An 8,731-nucleotide genomic window follows, 5' to 3' on the forward strand; every position below is an offset into this window, starting at 1 on the left:
CTTTAGTAAAGGTGCTTTGGAGGAACCATCAAGTAGAAGAGGTAACGTCGGAAGTTCATGAAGCAAAAAAATAAAAGGAACCTTTTTATTTGAACCTAAAGAGGAAGTACAATGCGAAAAATAGGAGCATTAATAGATACGCATGAATGGGTCATTATTATGTGGTTAACAGTTGATTAAAACTAAGGTTTGAACTTATTTAAGCTATTTGATTATGTTAGCATTCAGGGACGAATGTTCCTAAGGTGGGGAGGATGTAACACTCCTTATTTTATGTGTACTAGTCCAACATATATTGAACTTGATATAGCCTAGTGGTATAAGTAATGAACATGATTTCCTAGACGAGTGGTGACATTAAAGAAGCTTTCAAGGAAACTCCCATGATCAAGTGAACGTCAACTTTAAATGTATTTAAGTTTTAGATCGAGGGATATATTTAAGTCTAAGGTTTAAATTGATCCAGTGTATATAAGTTTTAAGTTAAATTAAGGACATTATGGACCAAAAACATAATAGAAATTGAGGTGCTTTTGGACTTCATTAAGCTAGAAGGCAACTCACCTACTTGCTTAGCTTAAATGGGCTAGGTAGATGGGGGATATTAGTTCACACATTAGTGGGCTCACTTGAGACCCACATTAAATAAAAAGGAAAAGGATATGGATATGAGGCCTAATACTAAATCTATCCAAGTCCAACTACTTGAGCCCAATAAAGAATAAGGCCCAAACTAAGGGTATAATTCTGTCCCATGCTTTAATATTAGAAAAGGGAAAAATTGGCAGTCCAAGTTGAATAAATAAAGGGCCCAATTTGTCTATAAATAAGTCCAAGCAGGTGCATCACCTAATTGGACCAATTTGACTAATTGGTAGCTGAAATTAGAACTTAAGAGGTAGGGAAAATATGGCCTTTATAATCCCCAAGTTGCTGGCCATTTACTCACTTTTAAGAGTTGATAAAAATCAGATATTTCTCTAAGTTTCTCCTCTCGCTTTCCAAAACATAGTATTAGCCTGCAAGCTCCACTATAACTAAGGGTTAACAAGTGACACATAAATAAGTTCCATGTGTTATTTCACCTCCTATTCATATCACTACTTATGTAACTACTCTCTACATTGTTGTTATTGCCTTATATGATTATTTATATGTCACTTGTTAACCCTATCGTCCTGAAGCTCAAAAATGCTATGACTACCAAAAGAACCATCTCAAATGTTACTAAGAAGATATAAAGTGAATCTGATTATTTATGGGTGGTCTCCCAGGAGGAAGAATTACCTAGCAAGGGTCGATCCTAATATTATAGGTGGTATCATAGGGGTGAAAGAAAATCCTAGCATGGGTTGATCCCCATTTATATAATTACCACTGATCAGCTGGTCATTTGTATTATATATTATGCACAGAGTGTAAAGTAAAGAATGATAGAATAAATAAAAGAATGTAAAATACATGATTCCACAATTTGAGTAAAGGTGGATTCCACCGCGCGATATTGGATTGTTATGCCAAGACTGTTACCTTAGCCATGTTTGGTATTCCGCCGGTGGTATGCCAGGGCTCTTGTAGTCTCATGCCAGTTGGGGTGATTTCTTTTGTACGGGATTAAAGGTTAGAGGCTAGAAGATGTTTGGCATACTTGGCTTGTGTTAGAGATATGAGTAGGGAGGGACCTATTGTTGATTTAATACCTATAGTCTGAGAGTTTGCAAATGTGTTTCCTGTCAACCTACCTATCCTTCCTACAAATCACGACATTGACTTCGCCATTGATTTAGAGTTGGGTACTCATCATATTTCCATCCCACTATACCATATAGCCCCCTAGAGCTCAAGGACCTTAGCATTCAGCTTTAGGATCTCTTGGGTAAGGGATTTATTCAGCCTAGCGTAATGCCTTGAGGTGCCAACGTCTTTTTTTTAAGAAGAAGGACGGTACTATATGGATGTGTATTGATTATGGGTAGTTAAACAAGGTGACAGTAAAGAACCATTACCCTATGCCTAGGATTGATGATCTATTTGACCATCTTCAGGGTGCCATGGTATTTTATATGATTGATTTAACATCTGGCTACCACTAGTCGAGGATTAGGCCAGCGGACATACCTAAGACCGCATTTATGACTGGTTACAGCCAATATGAGTTCCGAGTTATGTCTTTTAGGATGACTAATGCCCCTGCCGCGTTCACGGAATTAATGACTCGGGTATTCAGGCATTTGGTTCAGGGGCTTTCTACTATAGTAATACCTCTGACTCGGTTGAATCATAAGGATGTTCCGTTTGTGTGGTTGGAGGAGTGTGAGAAGTGATTTTTGAGGCTTAAGGAGTCTCTTACCGTTACTCCTATGTTTACTCTTCCAGTTGAGGGTGAGGGATTCACCATTTATTGTGATGCATCTAGCGTCAATTAGGGTGGTGTAATGATGCTATAGGTCCAGGTTATTACTTATACATCGAGGCATCTTAAGCTGCATCAGCACAAATACCCCACTCATGACTTAGAGTTGGCAGCGCTAGTGTTTACACTTAAGAATTGGAGGCACTACCTGTATGGAGTTCGATGCAGGATCTATATTGATCACTGGAGCCTTCAGTATATTATGAGTTAGAGGGATCTTAATTCGAGATAGTGCTATTGGATTGAGCTCCTGAAGTACTATGACCTCTCTATTCTCTACAATCCGAGCAAGGCGCCTTGAGTTGGAAGGTAGTAGGTATAGGTAATATAGCCATCCTTTCTACTGTGGAGAGACCTTTAGCCTTGGAAATCTAGTCCTTAGCTAACTGGATGATTCGACTTGACATCTCTGACTATCGGTGTGTATTAGCCAATGTAGGGGCTCAGTCATCTCTATTAGAGCGGATTCACCGACGTTAGTTTGAGGATGAGGATTTAGTTGAACTTCTAGATCGGGTTTTGGGAGATGACACCGGCTTGGTTACTTTAGATTTATATGGGGTATTGACGTTTGGTGGTCATCTTTGTGTTTTGAGAGTTGGGGGCTTGATTCAGTTAATCCTTAGCAAGGCCTATGATTCCAGATATTTTATCCATCTAGGCACCTTTAATATGTATCGTGACTTGAGGCAACTTTACAGGTAGAGTGACATGAGGAGAGATATTGCATATTATGTGTCATGTTGTTTGAGTTGTCAGCAGGTTAAGGCCGAGCATTTGAGTCTTAGTTGCGAGCTACAAAGATTACCCATTCCTGAGTGGAAGGGGAAGTGTATCACCATGCACTTCATTATGGGGTTCCCTCGCACTTACCATAGTCTTGATAGTATTTGGGTCATCTTGGATCGATTGACCAACCAAGCATACTTCCTCCATGTTCATACGTCCTATAGTATTGAGAGGTTGGCTTGTATCAACATTTGGGAGGTGTTTCATCTCCATGGTGTGCATGTGCCACGACCTGTGCTTAGGGCCTAGATATGACATGGTGAATGAGACACCTGGAGGTACCTCAACCAATCCTCTTAACATTCATAAAGCTTTTCATTGGAATTGAGAATCAACAATAAGCGGAAATGTAAGGGATAACGGGACTATGGGATTTTACATAGAATAAGAGTCAAGTCATTCGAACATCATACATATTGTCCAACCATACCTTCTACTCTAAAGACTTAGCAGGGGTTAAGACATATCCCAAGTTTACCCTCAAGATATAATCAAAAATACCAAACATAACTCAACAGTCTATACATGACATAAACTAGAAAAATAGAAGTAATGTTCTCAAAATATGGAAACTCACCAAATAGTAGTACCTTCAATAATCGAACTTAGCCACGGGGAAGAGAGTGTGTAGAAAGGCCGGTCCCTAAATAATGTGTTAGTACTTTGAATTGACTAAGTATGTGAGAATGCTATACAACGAAGAACATTAAGATATATATAAGAAATATGCATAAGTGAATGCATGCATGAGAAATCATCATATGATACCTTAAAGCATTCATTTTGTGAGAAGATGACCGTAACCGATATTTAATACCATGAGAGCTATTACATGGAATCCAACATAACCCCCTACGTTGGCACAGAGAGATTACTTGCCGGGTAGAACTCCATCAACTTTAATCATTTCTTTAACCTTAACTTTAATGGCTAATCGTGGGTCCACTAGCCTAAATATCCTACAAGGGATCCTATGTTGGTGAATAGTTAATTAATGCAGCATGAGACTTTACTTAAGGACCCCTTAGGTCGAGTCTCCATCTTCATGCTACATTCGGTGCTAGGTCATTCTCACAGAAATATGTTTAGATATCATAATAATGTAAGCATTCGTATAACTTTAGACATCAAATCATCATTCGATGGAGCAGCTCATTAAAATATTTTATTTGATTCAAATATGTGAGAATTGTCCTTTCATATTAAATCCTTTCTTTGGCTAAGAATCCCTTTCATCATAATTCAATCATTTCATAGGACTCCCTTAAACATAAACATTTACTTCATAATCTTTCATTTGGATTCAATGCTTTCATTTCAACTTCATTCAACATAAGGAAACTAGGTGGATTTACTTCATTCAACCTTCAATACATTTAAAACAATGCAAGCATGCATGAGAATAATGGAAATGTATCAATTAGAACATCTTAAAACAACCCACCATTTACTCTTTAAAACTACTTTCAAACCTTCACATAGTACCTTGATAAAACACCATTTTCATGAAATTGAGAGTCAATATACATCAATATGGGTAAATAATATTCAAATAAACATTAATCTATGCATTTAGAATCATTATGCAAAAACTGATAAGATTCCAATATTAGAACTTAAATTGTAAGTTGAGAAAACATTTGGGCTCCATGGTTGTAAGAACCCGTGGATGAAACCCATATACCTTTGAGAAAAAAATCCCTAATGAAAGTTTGAGAAGAAAAGGAGACTTGAAGATGCCTTGAGATGAAACCCTAGCTTGGCTAGAATTTCTTGGGAGAGTTTGAGAAGAGAGGATTTTTGTTCATTGAGTCTAATGTGAAGAATGAGGGCTTTGGAATGGTTTAGGGTCTTTAGATGGGTGAATTATTCCCTCGAAGTGACCTCATTTTGATATAAAATGTAGGAAAAGACTAAAATGTCCCTTGAAAAATATGACCAGAACTGGCTTCACGGGGGACCTTCACGCTCTGTGGTGCATATTTATGGTGAAGGTCCTGCAAGAGGTTTGCAGAGTGCCCACCACAAAAGAACACCACGATCCATGAAGAGCTCCACGGCCCATAATGGCTTCTGTGGTCAACTTCTGGTGCCAGTTTCTACAACTTTCTGAGACTTCCTCCTTTATTCCTTGGTTTAGGACTTTTTGAATTACCGAGGTCTTACAATATATCCCCTTTGGTAACATTCGTCCTCAAATGAGAATCATTAGCATGGACAAGAACACGGCACGAGGACTAACAACCAACATGAATACAATGACACAAGAAATGCATCAAACATGAGATCTTTAAACTTTAGCATAAAACATAACTTTAAAACTCAACTTCATGAACATTCATGCATATGCAGACATTAGAAAATTGAAACATAAGAGTCTTAAACACTTGAGCATGAATAACTTAGTACTTTAGGCTTGAGTGGAAGGAAAAAAATGAGGGTAACATTTTATCATATCCGCTTCAACTTGTTTATTTCTCCAGAGGACTTTAACGGATGCAAATTCTTTATTCCTCAATACCTTGTCCTGCCTGTCCAAAATCTCAATCGAGACCTCTTCATAGCTCAAGTTCTCTTCAACATTTACTATCTCTAATGGCACAATGGAACTAGAATCACCCACACATTTCCTCAACATAGATACATGGAACACCGAATGAACCATAGTCATTTCCAAAGGCAACTCCAACTCACAAGCCACCTTGCCCACACATTTCAAGATCCTATAAGGCCCTACATACCTAGGGCTCAATTTACCTTTCTTACCAAATCGAATCACACCCTTCATGGGTGAAACCTTCAAGTACGCCCAGTCATCCACATTAAACTCAAGATCCCTTCTCTTGGTATCGAAATAGGACTTTTGACGACTTTGGGCCATCTTCAACCTCTCTTTAATGACCCTCACCTTCTCGAAAGCATCAAGCACCAAATCAGGGTTCAACAAGGTCAGCTCACCCACATCGAACCAACAAACTATAGACCTACATTCCCTCCCATACAAGGCATCAAACAGTGTCATCTCAATACTTGAATTATAGCTATTATTATAGGCAAACTCGATGAATGGTAGATGATCATTCCAATTCCCTTTGAATTCTAACACACAAACCCTTAACATATCCTCTACCGTTTGAATTATCTTTTTGTCTTGCCCATCGGTTTGAGGATGGAATGCGGTGCTTAACTTTACCTTAGTACCGAGGCCCCTTTGAAATGATTTCTAAAAGTGAGAAGTAAATTAGGTGCCACAAACCAAAATAATTGACATTGGAACACCATGAAACCTCACCAACTCCCGAATATACAACTTAGCATAATCTTCGGCACTATAGGAGGTCTTGACTGGTAGAAAGTGAGTCGACTTAGTCATTCTATCAACAATTACCCAAATCAAATCATGATATTTTCGTGTACGAGGCAAGTACAATACAAATTCCATATTCACATCTTCCCACTTCCAAGTAGGTATTTCAATATCTTGTGCTAGGTTTCCCGGCCTTTGAATTTCAGCCTTGACTTGTTGGCAATTCGAACATTCGGACACGAACTTTTCTATGTCCTTTTTCATGTCACCCCACCAATAAAACTCTTTTTAAGTCTCGGTACATTTTCATCAAACAGGAATGAATAGAGTATGAATAATTATAAGTGTCCTTCAAAATTAAACTCCATAGGCCATCCACATCCAAAACACATAACCTACCTTGGTAGTATAGTACTCCATCTCCCTCTTATGAAAAGACCTCTACCTTCTTTCCTTCACCAATATTTTTAACTCCACTAGTGTCGGTTCAAGGTATTGCTTTGACTTGATACCCACCACCAAAAAGAATTCGGACCCATTATGAATAACCGTACCACCATCATCGATACCACTCAACTTTACCCCTAATCTAGTGAACCAGTGAACATCTTTCTCTAACTCCTCTTCCCTTCATCCACATAAGACACACTCTCCATGGACACCCTACTAAGTACATCGGCATCCACATTGGCCTTACTCGGATGATAATGCATACTCATGTCGTAGTCCTTGAGGAGTTCTAGCCAACCTTTTTGCCTTAGATTGAGGTTCTTTTGGGTGAACATATATTGGAGACTCTTATGATCGGTATACATATCCACATGCACCTCATAGAGGTAATGCCGCCAAATCTTTAAAGCAAAGACAACGGCTGCCAACTCAAGATCATGGGTTGGGTAGTTACGCTCATGCACCTTCAATTGCCTAGAAGCATAGGCTATAACTTTACCATTTTGCCTCGAGACACAACCTAAACCAATATTTGAAGTATCATAATAAACCACAAACCCTTCTAATCCTTTTGGTAAAGTCAAATTAGGAGAGGAGGTAAGTCTATCTTTCAAAGTTTGGAAACTCTTTTCACACTCATTTGCCCATATGAAATTTCCCTTTTTTGGGTCAATTTTATCATAGAAGATGAGATGGAAGAGAAACCTTCAACGAACCTTCTATAATAATCTGCTAGACCCAAAAAACTTCTAATGTCCAAAGGATAAAATGGTCTAGGCCAATTCTTGACTGCCTTCATTTTCTTAAGATCAACCTTGATCCCATCACCGGACAATATATGACAAATGCCACCTCTTTCAACCAAAATTTGCACTTACTAAATTTTGCAAACAATTTCTTATCCCTCAATGTTTGAAACACAACCCTCAATTGATTTTTATGTTCTTCCTCACCTCAAGAGTAAATACATATGTCATTAATGAAAACCATAATAAAGGTATCAAGGTAGGGTATAAATACCCTATTCATTAATCCATAAACACCATCGGCGCATTCGTCAATCCAAATGACACCACCACAAATTCAAAGTGACCATAGCTTATTTGGAATATCATCTTGAGAATGTCATATTCCCTCACCCTTTATTGGTGATAGCCAGACTGAAGATCGATTATGGAGAAATGACTTGCTCCTTGTAATTGATCGAACAAATCATCTATCCTAGTAATTGGGTACTTTTTCTTAATAGTCACCTTGTACAATTGGTGGTAATCTATGCACATCCGAAGAGACCCATCCTTTTTCCTCAAAAATAACACGGGAGCACCCTATGGTGAAATACTTAGCCTTATGAACCCTTTTTCTAACAAGTCTTTCAATTGTTCCTTCAACTCCTTTAGTTCCACAAGGGTTATTCGGTAGGGAGAAATAGATATAGGTTGAGTATTGGGAAGGAGATCGATACTGAAATCAATTTCCCTTTCAGGAGGGATACCGAAGAGGCCATCGAGAAAGATATCAGGAAATTCATTTACTACGGGAACCGATTCAATGGAAGAACTTTTAGAGTCGACATTCCTAACTCTCATAATATGGTAAATGCAACCCTTAGCGATCAACTTTCAAGCCTTAATACAAGAGATGAACCTACCCTTCATTACCGAATCATGACTCTTCCATTCAAGAATAGACCCGTTTGGGAATTAAAACTTGACTCGACGAGTCCTACAATATATGGAAGCATAAGATGCTTGTAACCAATCCATCACAAG

The sequence above is a fragment of the Solanum dulcamara genome, chromosome 9 (assembly GCF_947179165.1).
Source record: "Solanum dulcamara chromosome 9, daSolDulc1.2, whole genome shotgun sequence".
NCBI classification, from domain to species: domain Eukaryota; kingdom Viridiplantae; phylum Streptophyta; class Magnoliopsida; order Solanales; family Solanaceae; genus Solanum; species Solanum dulcamara.